Source organism: Calliopsis andreniformis, unplaced genomic scaffold, assembly GCF_051401765.1.
Source record: "Calliopsis andreniformis isolate RMS-2024a unplaced genomic scaffold, iyCalAndr_principal scaffold0022, whole genome shotgun sequence".
NCBI classification, from domain to species: Eukaryota; Metazoa; Arthropoda; class Insecta; order Hymenoptera; family Andrenidae; genus Calliopsis; species Calliopsis andreniformis.
Genome location: NW_027480432.1, coordinates 5,647,537 through 5,669,033, shown reverse-complemented (window position 1 = coordinate 5,669,033; position 21,497 = coordinate 5,647,537).

Genomic DNA, 21,497 nt, shown 5'->3' with positions numbered 1-21,497 from the left:
GAACAATCATATTTGTTAACATCTATGCATCGTTTATTAGGTTTATCCCAAAATACTGTGCGATATTTTGAGAATTTATTATAGCCTTTTTAAAAATTGTTTTTTGTAATTGCATTCAGAAGTCAGTATTTTATTTCCAGTGTAAATGGGATAGAGGAAACAAGTTTATATGAAAATAAACGGGGTTGGTGATTGATAAATGATTCGAATCGACGCGATGAATCGAACTAAAGTCGTCGAGCGGATTTAAAAAAAGACTTTGGGTGCGGTTGTACCATCCAAGACACAGGAGGGTCTCGTTAACGTAACTGATTTATTTGCAGACGTCAACGGGCTGATCTTGAGCCTCTTCAAACGCGAAGTACGATTTAAAGTAGAGAACCGCGATAAGCGTGTTTCTGCTCCACCAAAATGATTCCAGGCTGAGAATTTCCTCACGAATCGATCAGTGGATCAAGGGTCTCTTTGTGATAGTAAGTAATCGAGTCAATTAAATGGGAAATTTAATGCTCTTTTCATTAAAAAAAGAACTGTGACTCTACTAAGATTTCTAAACTGCTTCGAAAATCTTCTAACAAAAAGTAGCATAAAATCAAGTCCTCAAATATCCACACAGAATAAGTATCTACTGTTCCAAAAGGTCCTCACACAAATTTCAACCACAGTACCTAATCAGGTACTCCCTCAAATCAATCCTACTCTAATTCAATCACCAAACCCTGAAAGAGTCTCAGAAGGGGTGGCAAGAAGCTCGATATAAGTTTCTTCATTTCCCACCCCAATGCATAAAACTGTCTTCCTCCTCATATAAATGGCCCATCGCTCACTCTTCGATCATCCCCTCACAGAAGGTGAAACTTTGAAGTCCCATCCTTTGACTGTCGATGGGAGCAGCCTGTCTCTCCAGCGCGTGACTGCAACGCGTGTCACCGAGGCTGCCGAGCAGGAGGGCCGATCAATCGGAAGTCGTAAACCGGGACGAAACGTGCCCAGTTTGTTTTCTCGCCAGGCATTCACTACGGATTTATGCATTCGTATAATTGGCCAGATGGCTCCCAGTTTTATTTCGGTGACACTAAAATATTACGGTATCCGCTTCCCCGTGTCATTCCACGTCTATTTTTGACCGGCAGAAGCTTCTAGGGGCGTTCGACTCCTTCTTCATTCCATCCACCGTGGACTTAACTTTCTCCTACGCCGCCGCGGATGTTCCGCGTAATGTCTCCATTCCGTGGACACTATTGCCCCTGATCGCGCGCCATTTGCAATCGTTAATTAAAGCGCAGCTGACACTCGGGGACCAAGGAGAATGCAGCCCCCATTTCCCTTCATTTCAAGCGCAGGAAGCTGGCTCGACTTCCGGTCGCGAAGGTGGCAATTTACTCGAATCTTGAAGCTGACGAATTTAATGCAAGGAATTATTGAAATAGTTGAAAGTGTTTCGTGAAAATCGGCTCAGTTTGAGTCTCGTGAAGGTGGAACCTATTTGATTGAATGAATGAGCTTTATTTGGTGCTTGGCATGAACCGTTTCACCCTTTCCAATAATTAGACGTACTTAAGGTAAATATCCCAGTACCTAAACGCTTAAGATATGAAATATCTCAGTAAGTAAAGAACCTAAAACTGTATCTCCCCATATTTTAATTGTGAGGTCCCAGAAACTGGAGTTTTGGTTTTGGTTTTAATTAGGTTACCTAATACATTTCAATGTAAGCCTACAACTGGATAAAATTAACGTTAGTGTTCAGGTATCGGGACATGGTGAACTACTGGGACATTTATCTTATACACTTTGCACTTTCTTATATTCTTGGTATTCCATGGTGTCTATTTAATTTAATATTAGTATTGAAACGCATCGTTTCCTGTTAGCAGCTGTACAGCTGTAGATTATCCGATTTCCCTGCAGTGTGTGGGAACCGCCTGTTGGTGTAATTTACACGGTTAGATTTGATTAATTTCGGCATTTCTTCAATGCCTGAAATTCGGCACGGTGCGTTGGTCGCTACGACGCACGATTAATCAGAGATGATCTTTGGTGTTCTCGCCATCCCTGTTCGAAATCACGCGCATTGTTCATCTCGACTTATTTGTTAACGCCTCTGAACTCGAGCGCGGGTGAATATTAATGCATGTCGAAACGAATTACGACTGTCCTCAGAAATAAGGCGGATCAGGGAGCGTTTAATTAATTTTTCAGTCGAGGGCTGCAATAGAGACATGTTACGGAACACTTGGCTGGGCTTGGTGGTTGTAGGAACGAGTTGTGAGGCATGTAGTGGTTAATCATCGAGTGGTACCGTATCAATATTATAATAGCTGGATATATCTGTGACTGAAGCTAAACGACATAAGTCATATATTTCTGTTTTCGAGATATTTGAGGTACGAAGCTTTGAGTATTAATCTTGTACTGTGGATCTGTGTTTTATTGTGGAAAGATTTCTCAAAGGGATAATTTTTTTAGCTTGGTCTTCTTCTAGTGAAAATATAAATTCTATTTTATAGGGACTACTAAATTTATAGAAAATCCAATTTATGTGGATTGTTCTGTCTTAGAATCTCAGATGTACCTAATGATTTGAATATAGTGATTCCATTATGTAAAATCCAGTTTATAAATTTCTGTAAACAGTGCATGAATATTTGTCACAGTACACTTGAAAAATTTGTATTAGTATTACTACTGCAACTCCAAGATTCCATTGTACTAACTAGGGATAAATTATTGGCTTCTATTTATCAAGAAATTTTTCTTCAAATATTATGCATAATAGTTTAGAATCGTTTAACATATTCATAAAGCAAGGCAAAATGTCTAGGTTAACATACGTGTACTTCTAAAAACGAAGTTTCATAGCACAGGAAGTAACTTAGAAGAACATCTACTTGATAAAGTATCTCTTATCCTTAGAAAGTATTCATACAACCTGGAACTACACAGATATCTCAGACATCAGAGAACTTTCAGAACAAGCTATCTGATTAACTACACTCATATCCTGTACACATAGTACTCGATCTAACACAGCAGAGCCTGTTACATGTGCATAGAACCTGAACACGTCTTTATGCAACCTGTTGCAGTGTACCTGATTAGACAGCTAATTTTTATTGGCAATAAATTAGTACATTCTTTAGAATACATGTATGTTTATAGACAGAAACACCCAATTAGGTACTTGATCACGCATAAAGATAGCCTCTTGATGAGGTATGCTATCAAAACGTATGCATGATCTCCAATCATAATCAGGTATTGATTTAATTTTACGATGTATGAATTGATTAGGTATGTGCATAGATGCAGTGTTAACAATAATTAATTTACAATGTCCCATATTTCTGCAGACAGATGACAAAATTTTCTAATTTTTCAGTACAGCAATTTTGCCACTGTCATGAACTGGCATCTTGTTTTTTTTAACTACTTGATATACAGGGATCATCATTTCCAAATTAATAGTTCCTCATCTACAGGGTGATACATCCTTATTTTCATCTAACAAAAAAAAAAGGAAAAATGACCAACAAAATATCAGAGATTCTATCTCTATTTTCTCCTTAAAAAAGAAACAGAATAATGACCAACAAAATGTCAGAGACGGAGCCGAATCGTGGCTAATTGAAATGCAGCGGATCTCTTCTTTTTACGACGAGAGCAGATCCAGCGGTCGCCTATTAATATCGGGGGTATATTTCAATTAATCCAAATAAATCGGCACGCGACGCGATGCCGACGCGAGTGGCGCGCGTGCGTCGAGAACGGTGGAAGGAAAGGAAAAAGAGCGACGTCCTGGGGCGCTTGCGCGAGGGGCGTCGCGACGACCGCCGACGCCTTCTTGAATGAAACCGTCGGCAGTCAGTTCGCATCAAGGCGTCCACCCTCGCTTCCACTTTCACGGATTTTCTAATTGCCTCGCCGACGAGGGACCAGTGCGAATCCACGGGGATAAATCGTTGGATCACGATCCGCGGGACAAGGAAGCTCGTCAGGTACGATCTTTTCCTAATTTTTATGCCTGAACCTCGAATCGATAGGCAACAATTTCAAACGCTTTGATTCTCGCGCCCTTTTGGGGACTTTCTCTGTGATTTTGGGAATTAATTTTGTTCAATTGGGAAGTGTCTTTATTTTTTTGAAAAAGGATAATATTGTTATCTTGAGGATATGTGAGATTCAAAAAATAGGTACAGCTTCAGTGGAGATTTATGAATTTTTTGTTTCTAGTTTTTGGAGTTTCGGGAACATTGAATCGTTAGAAAAGGGAATAATTGTTTCAATCATTTGTGTCTGTATAATACTGAATATTGAATACTATGTAAAGTAGAACTATAATTATAGTTAGAGGAAAAGTAATTTTGGAGAGTTAAATTTACAAAATTTTACGTCGTCTGGGACTTAGAATAATAAACTAATAAAATGAACACTGAAATTTGGACAGGGCTGCAAAGGGTGATTCACTTCTTTGTTGAATCGATTTCTATTGTTAGATCCATACACGAACAGCTTCCGTGTAAACGGATTCTAAAGCATAGGATTGATGTATCGTCCACAAATTCGATAGTTTTCAAAAATCGTCTTATTTTTATGAACTAATTGCTCTCTTGTATTCTTCGTAAATTAACACAGCAGAATTATAGAAAATCAATTTTTTCTTAATATAGTTACAATTATTAGAAACTAAGCAAATCATAGCAGATAAGAAAAGTAGGTATACAGGATGATCCACTTAAACAAGGCCACCTACATATCTCTAATTATGATGATATAAGAAATATTTGATTAGAAAAAATTTCATTCGAGACTTCGAAAAAAAGATTCCTTGCAATGTATTAGTTCCTCCATACCATTCAAATTGCATGTAAAGTATTTTTTGTGTCATCACAATTAGAAAAAGCGATATTTAGGTGGCTTTACTTAAATGTACCACCTTGTATAAATTAACTAACGATAACAGTAACGACAGCAGAAAATTATAAAAAAATCTCTTCCTAAATATAACTTCATCTGAAGTGTCTCAGAAGAGTCCTTCAATAAAGTACAGCCAAACACAAAAAAAAGCAACGAAATAAATCAAAAAAATAGTGAAAATTTAATTTCCTTCTTCGAAACCCCCTCTCTATAACCCCTTCCATACCCACGACAAAGGTGAAGGAAACAGATACCCAACCCTGTTACCCTCGTGGATAACCTACCATAAACCCCAACCCCTACTCAGCCCATGCCCCCCAGTTAATATTTTTATTCCTCTGGAGTCAAAGTCGCGAAAGAATCAGTCGTGCAACGGAGTCGTCGGAGCTCAGTTCCGTCTGAATATTTTCTTTACGAACGATTGGTGCGGTTGGCTAGAATGTGTATGCGATTTCCGCGGGAACGCGCGCCGCGGCGCCAACTCAAACAAACCAAGCGCCGCTGCTAGGGAATCGAGAGAGAACAAACAATCCATCCCCAGAGGAAAGCCAGAGGGAATCCTCTGCGAGGGTTTGACGTGCGCCGACCTCTTTGGAACAACCCTGAGAACAGTGTTTGATCGAATATGTAAGTTCTTTCCTATCTGCTAGTTTGAACTTTGGAGTTTGCGAAGGAGTGTCGATTTGAGTGAGTGGATTTGGTGAATGTTGTTAGAAGTTTAGTATGGGGAATGTTTTTGACACTGTCGGAGGATTCTGAATGGTTTAGAGTTTAGAGTTTAGAGAAATAGGAACTATGGGAAGCGAGAGGAAAAGAAATGGTTTTTTGGGGGAAGTTTGTGAGTTGGTCTGCGAGTGTGTAGGGTGTAGGAGCAGGTCCTTGAGATCAATATGTGTGTTATTGGTACAATAGTAGCTTCTTTGGTCAGAGTTATAGAGCATGAAGATTTAATTCTAGAAAGTAGTAGAGATAGGAACGAGCTTATACCGAAAATACTATATATATTCTTGTCTCTAATCATATATAAGCATATTTCAAGTAAACCCAAAAATAATTTAATTAAATTTTGACATGTTAGTTCCATTTTCTATGTGTTCTCTTCTACTATTTGATCTCTGCAATTATTCTATCCTTCCTCCTATTTGGTGCTCCTGAGCCCTAAGCGCATAGTGACTCTATATTTCCTAAAATCGATTCCTACAAAACAAAATTAATTCCTATATTCTATATATTCTCTTTTCTATATACCTTATATCTGCTAAATGAGAAAAGGTTCTCCAGTGTTATTAAAAAAGTACCTACACTCAATTCCAGAAACTATCAGAAACAGTAACGAGCTCATACCAAAAACACAATAGCTTCCCCTCCCCGTTCAAACAAGTATCCATTAAATCAACAATACCCTAATTAAATTTCGGCACATTAAATTTATCGACCATTCCCCTTCCCACCTCCTCCCTCTTTATTCTTCGCGAATTATTTTCACACACGCTCCCCCTGGGAACGTTATCAACGACCATGCCCAATCCTCGCAGGCTCGCAATGGGGTCAAATCGTCATCGAGAGAGCCAGTAACGCTGAATTTCGCTGCCGTTTAAATAGAACGAACGGTACCCAGCCTAATTAACGCTCGGCTCTGGGGCATAATGGATCCCTCACGTTACAGATACGAATCTGTAATTACGGGAGCATCAGCCTCCGCCAGTCCCCCAGCTAATTATCGCGTAACGAGCTTTTTAACCGAGCTCGCCCGACGAGAGATCGTGCAGAGAGAACGATAGGACGATTGGGTCAGGATTGGCCCGCTCGAGACACGGTGTCACGTTAGACGTGCAAATTAACGCGCGTGGCTCGACGCTAATTGTTTGGACACTCGCTTGCCACCAGGAGAATTGTCACGCTAAAATACGAGCGATTCTCCTCACTCTCTCTCCCTGGAGCTCCTGCGGCTTGTGCGTGTCTTGATTACCGACGCGACGCGTGTTCAGCCAACTTTCTCACCGCGGGAGAGGCTTTCGTCACCCCTTTGGGATCGTGGAACTTCGTTAAACTTTCTTACCGGAGTCTGAGGTCCCTTCGCCTTGGCGGATAATGGCGCGCTCGTTTCGAGGCTTTCGGGGATTTGGGGAATTGAGTTTGAGTGAAACTGGGTGGCGAATTTTGGTCGACTTCGATCGAAGGGTTTTTTTAGATTAATGGATTACTAGTTTACTGCGGAGCGTTTGGGGTGGATACTTATTGGCGGTGAGAGTATTAGCTTTAGGGTTTAGAAGAAGGAAATTGAGATGTAGTTGATTGAAGTTCTACTGTAGTTAAGTGGATTTTAAGTTTGAAGGTATCTTTGTATCCATGTAAATTAATTTTGGAGCTCTGATGGAAAGAAATTCTTTGAGCTTTTTTTTTTAATATTTGTGAAGCAAAAGTGTGAAATAAAATCGATACGAAGGTTTAAGATATTCTACTTAAGTGCAAATTTATAAGAATTATCAGAATAATGCATATATCCAGTGATAAGAAGTATGGTTGACTCATAAGATTCGTATCGCTAAGAGAAAAGTCAAGAATAAAGCAGACAAGGGGAATAAGTACGTATATGGTCAGACATTGTATGTAGAGCAAAGACTACTAGATGGTGCACAATTTTCTTCACGTATTACTATATTATTGTAGCCCATCTGATAGCTCACTAAATTTCTTTTTTTAAGTCAATGTTAATCCAGATTTTTCAGACTAAAAAGACACAGGACAGTCATTTGTTATAGTTCCATATCTTCTGCCTGTGTTCTATATTTTTATCCTGTTCTTATAGCTCCATCTTGAACATGATTATGCCTCATATTTTCTAGACTCTGGACCTCTATTTTGAGGATTTCTGTCTGTTGCAATTTCATGGCTTCTTACCTGTACACATTTCTTGTAACTTTGCTTCTTGAATTTCCAGCACAGAAATCTTTTATTTTGAAAATTTCTGGTTTTATTTCTGACTTATTCAGTGTACCCACATGGTCTTACTTTTATTCTGAAGGCGTGTGTTTCTTAGGGAACCTCTAACTTCGAGGATTTTTATTTAGCTAATATCTATGTCATGGATACTATCTAGTAAATCTCTATCACGCAGACTCCTCTTAAGCATAAGCTTAAATTTCTGAAAAAACTCGACTCATCGGGGTAAAATATATCACAGAACGTTACTTAATGTACTGTACATATTTCAATAACATAAAAGTGACCAAATACTTATTCACAGTAGTGTACATCACTTCCCCAAGCTCTACCTTCGAAACCTGACGTAATTCTATTAACCCTCACCATACACCCTAATCACCAGTATCAGACACAAACCCGCCATCGTTTAACTTCCTACACCCCAACTCCTCAACTTCCTCCTATCAATCTTCATCCACACATGCCCCAAAATCCCTCAAACACCCATCCTCCCCCACATCTCACCTTTCACCCCAACCTCATCAATCCCCCCTCGAAGCATCACTATAGCAAAAAAGAAAACGCTCGTCTGCAATGAGCCTAGTAATTCCATCTCTAATGAGATACTCGAAAGTATCATAAGTCTATAAACAATTAAATTCTTCATCTAAGTACACGTACCTAATTAATAAAATGATGTTTCACTTACAACCACGCTCCACTACAATGCATTATCTAACGATAAACAAATCAACTTTGATATTATAATACCTGCCATTTATAACATTAAGCTATGAAACACAGGTACCAATATCCTCATAAAGTATCAATACTTTCATACAAGCATCAAACTAGTACCCATACTGGCTCAAGTATCAATGGAGTACCAATTCCTTCCAATACTCGCTTGTTTCACGCACACCGATACTGTATCGAAACACATTAACTGTTATCAACATAATCGATACCAGTATCGGTCCCAACACAAACCGGAAGTCGAGCCTCCCCCGAAACCTGTACAGATCCCCTCGTTGAGGGGGTTTCTCGGAAAATCTAATTAAGTGGCCGAAAGCGTCCGCTTTCGTGCAGCTCGGGCGTCGCGGTGTCCACGCAGGAAGTGGTCCACGCTTGACGTCCACGCTCGACGTCCACGCTCGTGCATATTAAAGGTTCATAGAGAGTGCCGGCGCGGATATGACTGAACGTTATATAAGGCTGTCTTAATATAGCGGGGAACGCTCGCTGGACCTTAGCCATGTAGCTGGTAGCCTCGCGCAGCGTGCATAACGTATGGACGATGTTTGTAACCGAGGCTAGGAAGAGGAAGGATGCCGCGGGGTGGCGTGACGTGGCGGGCAGAGGGGGAGGGAGGAAGGGGGTGAACGACGAAAGCGTGGAAAACGGCGGGACAGTTGCGTGTAATTTAACATCGCATTAGCCCGCGAGCGAGCGAGGAAAGGGAAATTACGAGCGGCCTTCCAAGGGGGCACTCTTCTCTCTGGACGCAGCCTCTTAGAGTTAGGGTTCATTACTGCATTAAGAACTGCCCCCTTCTTCATCGTTTATGGCCTGACTGTCCTTTGTGGGTGATTCGAATTTTGGTATGGGGCCTTAGTTCGTTGGGGGGTTCGTGTGCTGGTTGGGTAGGTGACTTTTTTGGGTTGTTAGGTAGTTGTTTGTGGGATTCTGGGGAGATGGAAATTCTATTGTGATGGTACATTGTAGGGTGAGCATGAGGATTGGAAGATTCGGAATATTTGTGTTTTAGAAATTTTAGAAATCTTTATTGACGAGGAATTAAAATAGTTGGAAAATAGTGGTGATGAAAGATTGAAATTTGGGGGTTGAAAAGGTGAAAAGCTTAGAATTGAAGAAGCTGGACGCCAAATAGAGTTAGAATGTTGAGAACAGATGTTAAACTGTGTAAAAAGGTGTTAAAGGGTGTTAAAGAGCATTAAACAGGTGTTTAAAGGTGTTAAAGGGTGTTAAAACGTGTTACGCCAACTGTTAAGCCCCTATCAAGCAGGTATTAAACTCTCATCTTTTCCCAGAGGGAACTTAACATTCCAATTTTCCATTCAAATGTTCACGTTAACAAATATCGCAGACTCAACGCGTTAAAACACACTTTTCGCCACATAGGCATAATCAAGACAGTAAAATTAGCCTACCCGAAGAGCTCACTGAAATGTAACATCTATTTTTAATACCACTACACATTTTTTCATTTCTAATCCGCCACACTTTGAAGTTCCTCTATATCAGTAAACTGATAGCCTGCTCTTTGCCACGCGTATACGTGGATCCTTAAGCTTGGTATAAATCAAGCTTCTAATATTACCACAGGATTTTTCGGCTCTTTATCATGCCTCAGCTTAACACTGTTACATCAGAATATTCTGACGTACATTTGCACTTTTATTTATTCTCAGCCCCAACGCCAAAGACATTCTAAAAATTGACTTCGCTAAAGAAAAATAATAGTCATCTTACTCTACAATAACATATTTTTTGAATCCTCTTTTCGTTAAAGAAGGAAGGACTGACAGGACATTGGATAAATTCTTGAAAATGTCACGTCGCTAAATCTAATACTCAACTTCCTAATCGGTGAAGGCACAAAGTCCCTAGGAAAATGCAATTTTCGAAGTTCCCCTCCCTCGATATCTGGTTATTACGTGAAAAATTGTCGCATCCAGCGGGGAGCAAACTGGCTGCGGCTTTGCAAACTCAATTTCACGCAGCATCACGCGAATTCCTGAGTTAAGGGTAACCGCGTTCACCACGTATAAACAGAGTTACGGTTAATCCGCGCACACGCAAACAATTCCTGAAGGGACGACCCTATGGGCGAGCTCGCGTTGACGCGACGAGGGATGCAAATTTATGATCACGAACAATCCAAGGGAACTTTACGACAGTGTTCTCGTATCGCGAGTCAGCTATGATCTGAATAAGAAATATATGTTACTGCAGGAATGAATTATTCATGACGGAGCGCGACTTTGCTTCTAGTGTCTCTCGAAGTAATTTGATGTGGGATTTTTAGGATTTTGTTCTGGGGTTTTTTACTGTACATTGTAAGATTTTTACTGTGTTATTCTGGTGTCTCTAATGGTTTGCTTTAGTTACTCTAGTGACTTGTTGAAATATTAGTATCTTGGTTAATCTTGTTTTATTAATATTTTTTATATTTTATTCTACTATTTCTCGTATTTCTTTCTAGTGTCCCTAGTGCTTTGAGTACATATTCTCAATAACTTATGTCGATATTTCTGGTATCAGTAAAGTGTATTTCTAGTGTCAGTAAATTGTCTTTAATGTCTTCATATGTCGTGCGTTAGTATCCCATTTTAGTATCTTTATTACTTTGCTTTAATAGCTGTAGTATTTTAGATTATTTTCTAGTATCTTTGCTGTTTTAGTGAGACATCTTTATCTTAGTAGTTATGTTTCTATCGATTCTAATATTTAGTAACTTAGTATTTCTTTTTTTACCTAAGTAGTATCTTAGCATTTTTATCGATTTAGTATCTCTACTGCCCCAGTTCTTTATTCTTAGTATTTTGAATTAGTATCTCTAAAATTCTATCCATCTCTTTCTATCCTAGTATCTCTAAAATTCGGTCCAAGTATCTCTAGTATTTCATTCAACAATTTCCATTGTCTCTGCTCAGCGTTCTTTACTGAATATAAATTTCCATCGTGACGTCACCAAAACCTTGAGTAATCTAAATAAAGAAAGAAGAAACATAATTTTCGCATAAATCATACTGGACATGAGCATCACGAAAATTTCCTAGCATTTGATAAGCAAATAAGTCAGACCGTCGCGCGACTTCCCCGTGTATTTTAAACTTAACGAATGTGCCAAGATTCCGAAAGCGATGCCTGTAAAGTCGTAGCGGGTGAATTGGCGCACGATGTGGGAGGCAGTTAAAAGCAACAGGTATTCCATTTGCCACCGGCGTCGAGACGCTACTGATTGTTTTAAGCGACCCTACTTTATGTTTAATTTAAATTTGAGCCGCCCCAACATTAATGGGTGCTCCTGTCTTAATTAAGTTATCAATTGAATTCAAATTTCCCAGGAAACGCATGAAATACAAAACTGTAAAAAAAGAAATTTTTCAAAATTTCTCTAGTACAGTAGCTACTCACTATACACTTCCCTTTATTACCCTTATTTCTCTAAATTATTCTACTGCATACTTTTCTCCTATAGATTGTAGATACATACTTTGTATAAAAAATTTTGAATAATTGAAGATCAACTCAGCCCCCAAATTTTTGAAACGGAAAAAGAGATCGTAAAAAGAAACGACAATAAACGATCTCTAAGAACTGTTGAGAAACCGACAAAGCACGAAACGAAACCTTGAATAAAGACACTAACTGGTTTTCTATAAATGAAAAAACATACAAAAGCTCAGAGAGCCTGACACAGAAAACATGTTCGAGGAACGTTCGAGGAAAAGTTCGTAGCTCTGTTCAAGCAGGCTCGCTGGAGTCTGCAGTAGTCAGTTTTTTCGAAGCGAGTATCGCGGATGTTTGGAATTTAAATTTAGCCAGGGCACTTTTCGTTCAGCTGCGTACTGCCTGCCACCAATTCCACGATGAAATCCAACGCCTGGCGCGTTTAATCGTCGCTTCGATTATAAATGTACCCCTCGCGACGTGGGCCTATTTAATTACATAAAATAGTTTGTACATGATTAACCGGGGCGAGGGCCTACTAAAAGCGATGAGGTAACTACAAGCTCCCCTGACAGACGAAATATGTCCTCTGGGCGTATCTATTATGCTGCTTTTCTCGCAATTAGGGTCTGAAGAAGATGAATATGTCCTGAATGTAATTTTATGTGTTCGGGGGATTCCTTTCGTCACCCGCTGAGCGTTTGGTATTTTGTAACTTTTGGAAAGCTTTGTGGAAAATGGAGAGGTACAAATATTTATTTAGGAAATTGTGATATTTGAGAAAAGAGAATTTTTAATCACTCAAAGTTCATTTTAAAAGTACAGTACAAAATTGAAGAGTGTCAAGAATGTACTTACAAATTTTCAAAAATGTAAATATTCAAATTTTTCAATTTTTCAACTTCTATTGTATTTAGTAACCCAGAAATATTCAAATACTCAAATACTCAAATACTCAAATACTCAAATACTCAAATACTCAAATACTCAAATATTCAAATATTCAAATATTCAAATATTCAAATATTCAAATATTCAAATATTCAAATATTCAAATATTCAAATATTCAAATATTCAAATATTCAAATATTCAAATATTCAAATATTCAAATATTCAAATATTCAAATATTCAAATATTCAAATATTCAAATATTCAAATATTCAAATATTCAAGTATTCAAATATTCAAATATTCAAGTATTCAAATACTTAAATACTCAAATACTCAAATATTGAAGTATTCAAGTATTCAAACATTCAAACATTCAAATATTCAAAAGTATTCAGTTTCAAAAGTACTTATAAATTATCAAGACCTACTTGTTCCCTCCAATTTAAATTTAATTCAAATAATCAAAGGCTGGGAAAGACGTCACCGATTTACTTACAACAGTTACAACATAGTTTTGGTCACGTTTGGCCTGGTGAGATTGACCGTTTCGCGCATGCATTCGTTGACGCGTATCAACAAACGCACGCTAACGAGGGTGGACTGGTCCGCTCGGTTTCGAGTCTCACTGAAACATCGTCGAAGGAACTCTGCACGATCCAATTATCGAAATGACGCGTGTACACGACACCGCCGTGGGTGGTCCAATTTGTGGCCGCGGACACGTGCACACGCCCTTCGGGGAAACGTGACAATTTGACGGGGGACATGGGCGCAGGTATCGGTTTACGTGGAATGCTATCAAAGAATGTACCAAAGATACGTCAGAATATAGATCTAGTTTCAGTTTTAGAGATCGATGAGCCAGTCAGCTGGCTCGTTGCGAGAAGCTTCCTTTTTATTGCCAAGTAAAGGTAACAAGAAGTTTTTGTAACTGAATTCCAGCGCGATCCAAGTACTTTTTTTGTGAGATTACAAAGTGACGTCACTAGTTGAAGGTTATCTAAATTCCTGTTATTCTAACAGAATGAAGAGGAAGCACTAAGACACTATAAAAAAATTAATTTTGTAAAAAATGGGCTTGGGTCTGGCTCTCAGATACAAATTTATAAATCAACAAATTAATTAATTCATAAATCAGTGAATGACTAATCAGAAAAAATAATTTACTACACGATGTCATTAAAAAATTGTTCATCGAAAACTTCAACACTCTCACCCTTCTCCCCATTCTACAATAAAAAATTCCACAATCTTAAAAACAAATCCAATTTCCATCTTATTCACAAAAATTCATACACATGCATATACACTTTAATTTACCAACATTCGTGTTATTTTATTTCAGTATAAGCTCCTCAAAAGCCTGTACCCCAAAGAACACAGACAGACATTCCCAAACCTATTACTCTCCATTACTCCCAACCATCCATTACTCCCATCCAGCAATGTGTCGCCAAGAAGAAAACCGAACCATTTAGAATCGCCTAAACATTTGCATATATTTCTGTTCCCAAGGTAGCGACCCCTGCCCCCACTGCTCGTGTCACAGCAGTCAGCCAGGGTGGCCCGATCGAGAGACGTGACTGAAAGGGGAGGCGGCAAAGCAGAGTCGCGGTTTCCAGAATCGACGTCGTTCCTTTTTCGCCCGAGGAGAGAGTAGCAGACTGGCAGGAGTGTTGGCCGAGGGTGTGTCTTTTTCCGCTTTGCTGCCGCTGAGATGGAGTCCGCCAGCAAAGGGGAACAGGCCGACCCTCCCGCACCAAGTAAATAATATTCGATGACAGTGATTTAGAGGGAACACCGCGGCGGAGACTGGGCAACTTTCTCCCCGATAAATCTCGCCAGTCCTGGTAAGTCGGTGCCGAGGTGGCCTCCGCTCGAGCGGGCTCGCGGGACCGTTTCGTTTGCGGCCGCTGGCACGTGTTCAGCACGTTTGTCTCGGTTTTGGTCACCACTGTACGGACCCACGACGTGACATGTCTTCGCGGGATGGGTGATTTAGGGCAGAAATGCTGAGGGAACAGGATTGCTTGATGAATTATTGCTGGTTTCGGGGGCTGGGTGATTGGGTACCTTTTTGGGGTAGCTTTGGTTTTTGATGAGGAGTTTGTGGGATAGTAGTTAGTTATTGAAGATAGTTTAGTGGTACGTATGACTTGGTTCGTTGAATGACTTGAAAATTTTTAAATATTTGAGTATTCGGATATTTGAATATTCAAATATTTAAATATTCAAATTTCTAGATACTTAAATTTAAATATTCAAATATCTAAGTACTCAAATATTTAAATATTCAAATATTTAAATACTCGAATTTCTAGATACTTAAACTTTGAGAACTTCAAATTCCCAAATATAGAAATTTTCAGTATTTCAAAATCTCAAACATTCAAATTTTCAAGGCATCAAATTTTGGAGACGAAAAGTGCATGTAGTACTTTGAATTTTATTAATATCTCATAAACTACAGGCTATAAATATATATATGTGTGTGTATGTTGAAAAAGAGCTATGAACAAATTCAGCTTGATGAGTTCTATGTATGTACGTATACCTAATACAAACAGATAAAGGATTTCTTTATAGGGAACGTATAACGTGACAGAGACGTCATTCGACGTCAAGGGGTTAATTGTATACCTTTGAACACCCTATTAATGGAGCTCAGGGTGCTATTAATTTCGCCAACGTTGATATTGTTTGGCTTACTAATTGGTGTTTGTTAATTAGACATTTTATATGAACGTACAGTGGTGGGCAGACGTATTTTAATATTTGTGGTTGTAAAAATAACTTCAGTTCCATACTGCGTTTGTTATACTGGTACTACTAACTCATTTTGAGAAATTCTTTAACTTCATTTAACAAAAGATACAGGTATTATATCTAATGAATTTTTGTTTAATGAGCACTGTATTTTCAAAAAACATGAAATTTTACACAGTAGAAAATGTATAAGTAATTAGGAAATGTATACCTACTGCAATTAATTCATATGTCAATAGAAAACTATTTGTACCTTCTCTAAGTGATTAGGGTCAATTATAGAAGAGCCTAGATGGGAAAATCGTCCAGATTTCTACTGTGCCGTGCTTGAACGTGAATCCAATTTGTTAATGGATACTCGCAGGGCCAACGTAAGTCCACAGTATGTTGTGTTTAAATGTTTAAGTGGATTTCGTAGGGTTTCCATTTCCACTAAAATACTACTGCTTTTTATTATAGCCTGATTAAACGCATACTTGCAAAAAGTTCCTTCTAGAGTATAAAACTAGTGGAACACTTTCGAATAATTACTTTTGCATGCGACGTAGGTAAATTAGCAATATATTTCATTCAAGATCTCTGATAGTAAACTCGTAAATCAGTGTCAGCCAGCGATTTATTAATCCATATTTATTCGAAGCTAACATAACTCATAAATTCGTTCAAATTTATCGTCATGCTTCGCGATCCACAATTTAACATTTTTTTTCTTTCGAAATGCAGTTCCGTTGCATACAAATCATTGTGAAAAAGAACTGCACTAGCGTTACTTTAAAACAAAGCCTCAGGAAATATATTTTATTATATAATGATATTTTATTTGACTTTAAAAAACCTGAGCACTGAATATTAATGTAGTAACTCTATTGTATATTCCATATGAAAATATAATACCCACAGTATTTTCACGGAAATTTAATCACACCGAATAATTCCCTCATTTATTTTCAATTTTCACTGCAATATTTTTTTAAAAATTCCAAGCTTCGTTACTGAAGTAAAGCTACCTTCATTAAATTTTAAATTCAAGATTCTTTGCGAATTCATTTGAATCTCTAATTTAAGAGGCTATTCTAGTCTATAAACTTGAAAAAGATGTATTCCTCCATATTTCATTTTCTGAAGATGTGTGCTCTCGAAAATATTTCTGCTAATGGATATTACCGAATTCGCAAAATTAATGAAATTGTCAGTATTAGGTACACTTTTTACACTTAATTTTCAATATTTTCACATTTAAAAAATTGAGTATACTCCTTAAATATAGGCGAAGAATATACGAAAAATTCTGATATAAAAATATGTTACCAGTCACTACAAAAAAATCCCAAAGAACACTCAGAAAATTGCGATTCAAACTACAATATCTCCTTAAATATTTTACATGAATCTCTAACTTAAATTTCTCTTGTTAAATCAGTCTGAAAAACACATTCTCCAGATATCCACCTATAACCTACTCTGTACACTATCTCTCGTTATAAGCTCGTTGCCATGTTAATCGCCAAAGAGAAACTTCTATTAGACGAGTCAACCTCACTCCCATACCATGAAAATTCTGCGCTATAAAACAAATTTCCCCTAATTTTTCTACATTTCAGAAACCCCCAGAAGCCCGCAGAAAAATTCAGTTCCACCTGCCTCAATTTTTCTCTCCCTTGAAAATCTCCTTCATCGCTGAATCGTTTCACGTTCAGCGCGTAAGCTCGCAATATTTTCGCCAGGGCTCGCGAAATTCCGCGCCCGTGATCCACGTTTTTATCATCCGTCGTCCGCTCGCCTTCCTCCTGGTAACCCACATCTAATTTCGGCGCCCGCCTCCCGCTTGTTTATCGCTCTATTAATATCCCCGCGTTTTCTATATCGGTCCTTCGTCACGCTCGCTAAACCAATGAGAAATTGCGCGTAACGCAGCTCCTGTGCGCCACGGATGGCACACCGCGGCGCTGAGGTGCCTCGAGGTGCGCTCAGTGACGCGCTCAGTATTAATATCTGGCCATCGGCGAGCAAAACCGCTTCTGAAGCCTCTTACCCTCTTGGATTCGAGATTTCAATGACACGAGCACATTTTGGCGTTAAAGGGAAAATTGATGCGATGAATCTGGTTTGTTTAGGAGTTTGGAACGTCGAGGGTGGATAGAGAGGGGCTGGAAGAAGCCATGACAGGTGTAGGTGGTCATTAGACTGCGGATTTTTATGCAATATCAGATTATTGTAAATAATTTTGAAAAAACAGAATGTGAGTGAGAATCTATTTTAGCTTTTAAATATCGTGATGCCTATTTTGCTTTTGATGTATGTATTTTTAGCGATACATTGTTTGTATATGTAGCGAGCATTTTGTAGCTTTTTATATTTTTGAATTTTCTGTGAATGCATAAAAATGCAGTCTAGTAATCATTGTGACAATAATTGGACCTTGGATTTTGTTAGTACTGAAAATTCTTTGCAGTTTTATGCCATATTTTCAATAACCAATGAGTAAAATTCTTTTTCTTCAACCAAGACTTATTTATCCATTCTCAAATAATTTTTTGGCAATCAGATACAAGTGAAATTCCATTGTAGGTGGTACATATCCCAGTAGCTACCAGAACTGTCTCAACATTCAAAGTAAATACATCTCCTATATCTTATGTACTTCGTTAATACAGTATTTTCTATGTCAATTTGTGAGTGAAATTATCTAATCTCTAAAAACATCGCTCTGATTACTAATTTATCAGAGATCCTCGATCCTGAGACATCTTAGGAGAAGTAGGTGGAAATAGTGAGTGAAATAAATGAAACAAATTTGTGAGCCATTGCTGATGGTGTTTAAGTGGTTACGTGAAATATCGTAACGAAGAGAAAAAAAATATAAAAAGTTAATGAAATGGAAAATCATGATGATTTCGTGAGAAGGAAATTCTAATATTAGGTATTTATGTGAAGTGGAATTATGGAGTGAGGTGACATTTCAGAACGATATGGAAGCAATTTTCGCGTTCTCGTTTGTTATATTGTTAGAAATTATGATGATCATATTCGTCCCTTCATATCAGAAATATTCGAGCCTCTGAAAGTTATGGAAACGCCTGATCCAAATGACGTCGTCGAAATCCGCGATGGGCGTCGAGCTGACGCTTGTAAACGAGAACGATGAAGAGCCCCTTCTTATTGGTTTAGTTGAGAGGCTACAGCAAACCATCCGCCACTTTGAGGTGTATTTTCGTCTGGACGTTAAAAGACAAGCGGATCATCCAAGACACGTGTTTACCCCTTTGCTGAACATCGTTTCGAATCGGCCTTTTTTATGGTGAAAAAGGAGGAAGGCTATCTATTCGGACAAGAGACTACCGAGACTAATTCCTGAGAGGTCATTTTCATGACTTTTGGTGGCACTCAAGATGAATGAAATATTTCAAAGATTGTGGTTCCTTAGTAAGTGGTTAGTAGTTTCTCCATTGCATAATTTCAAGTTAGAAGACTTTCATGGGGAGCAATATTTTACTACATTCTGGGGATCTAAAGTTTGATAGGATACTCACAGTTTCTCGAGAATCAAGTATCTATAGATCTAGTTGAAAAACTCGCGACTGGAGAGTGACTACCATATCTCATCGTGACGTGGTGGCATTTTCAAGACCATTCATTTGTCAGTCGATCCCTATTCATTTGTTTGATGTCACTCTGTCTGAGTATTTCTCGCCAACAGTAGAAATATATAGTGTTCAGTATAACACAAAAACCGAAAGAAAAACACTGTACCTTATTTGTGCTGATTACTATGAGAGTAGTGTGAGTTCAAACATTAAAAATATTATTTTATTAATTGAATCGCATGAAAATAATAATCACATGAAAAACAAAATATAAATTTTAGAAAAAATTTGAGACTTACACCATTTTTATAATACCTACATATTTATTTCAGAGTGCAAATTTAGATGAAACAAAAATCATAATAATCTTTCTTCATCTGCACACAATCCCTAATAATTCTCATAAAAATAAATTATTGAAGGCTAAGTTTGAACTCGTTTTCCTACTTTTGACAATCCAGAGAAATCTACCCCAGATTTAAAATATTCAGATTTCATAACACGAGAGCCACTCATTACTGTAAAGTAGAATTTCAGTATTTCATAAACAAAGTCCCTGATGACTCGAGGTCCAGTCATCAGTATACAGCCGACAGGGTAAACATTGTTCATGAGGACTGTTATAAAGACATTATAGTTGGCCTAGTGAACGCCACGAAACGAGGCCCGTTTAGTATAACACGCGATCTACTGTTGCGTTTGGCACCGTTCGCGATTTGCTCAGCTGCCCCGCGAAGACAAAGGCAATTGGAACTCGGTCGATCTACTAGAATCGATTCCTCTATTGTTGGACCGTGATATCAGTTTCGATAGGGTCTCGAGAAGACATCATCGATTACCTAATCGGTGCAATATTGTAATGGAGGGACAGTTAAGTGGGAATTGAAATGCAATATGATTGGATCGATTAGGAAACGGCGCTCTCTTTTTGGAGCTGTCTTGGGATTGTGACCTCAGTGACGGTTCTTTGAAAATAAGTTGCAATCCAGAATGATGGATATAATTATTATATGTGCATCAGGGTTGTCGAAGCTCACTGTAGATATAATGAAGTCGTCAGAAATAGAACGTGAGTCCCATTTGACAAGCATCTCGCGATAAATGACACGGGTCCTGCAAATAATGAAGTTCTCTGCAGCTGTCTTCGCTACATAGTGACCAATTCTCTTGGCGATTCTACACGATGGTACAATGACTTTCGACGACGAGCTGGGCGTGATGGAAAGTTAACCACTCTGTAGAATCGTCGACGTTTGATTGGCAAGGCAAACACTCGAACAACATCTTCAGAAACTTTGATATACCAGGTTTCCAACGTGAACCAAAATCACATTTCCTCAACAAGTGAACAGAATTTTTTATTCCAAAATTACTCCAATCAATTTCAGCATTCGAATTTTCCCTCCAATATCTATTTAAGGTGTTTTACTTCCTTTTTTATGGTACCCAGAGATTTCTAATCTTTTTCCAATGAAATATTACTCTCTATGAGTAGGTATTTCTTTATAATTATTGTAAACTTTCTCCACTTTAATTCGATTCTAATTGGCTCAAAAACAACACGAGCATCTATCTCATTCGTAAAGCCTGATTTGAGCATACAAAGTTTCAAGCAGAATGCACGATCAAGCAGCATGCTAAAAAAGACAACCGCGGATTGCTCTGGGTCCACCCCGCCAACGAGGGATCAAATGGCTAATTTTAACCATTGCAAATTGCACGTGGCACGCGATTCCATGCCAGGAGGCCGGCACGCCAAAAACGCGGGACTTTAACGAGCGCATTTGCACCGGATACTCGAATCTTTTCTGATAGGTACACTGCACGAGCCCGCCCCCATAAAACTCGCCCCACGATGGTGCATATACAGGGTGTCACAGAAAGCTTAGAATATTTTTCAAAACCGAATCTATAAAAAACACAAAAACAATATCTTTCAAAACTAGATTCCATGATAAACACAAAAATAATGCCTCTCAAAGCTTTCATTCACATAAACACAACAAATAAAAGATCAAAATCAATTGTTCTCGACAGGCCCACAGTCATGCAAGAAGAGAAATAGATATAAATACATAATTACTAGTCTCACAGACCAATAATAGTAGTTAAGGGTTAATTAATTTTCAGAAGCAAGTATCCTATATTTTCTGTAACACCCTGTATGCACGTTCCTCATGCTCTTTAATGGCGGTCGAGTTAAGATCTAACGGG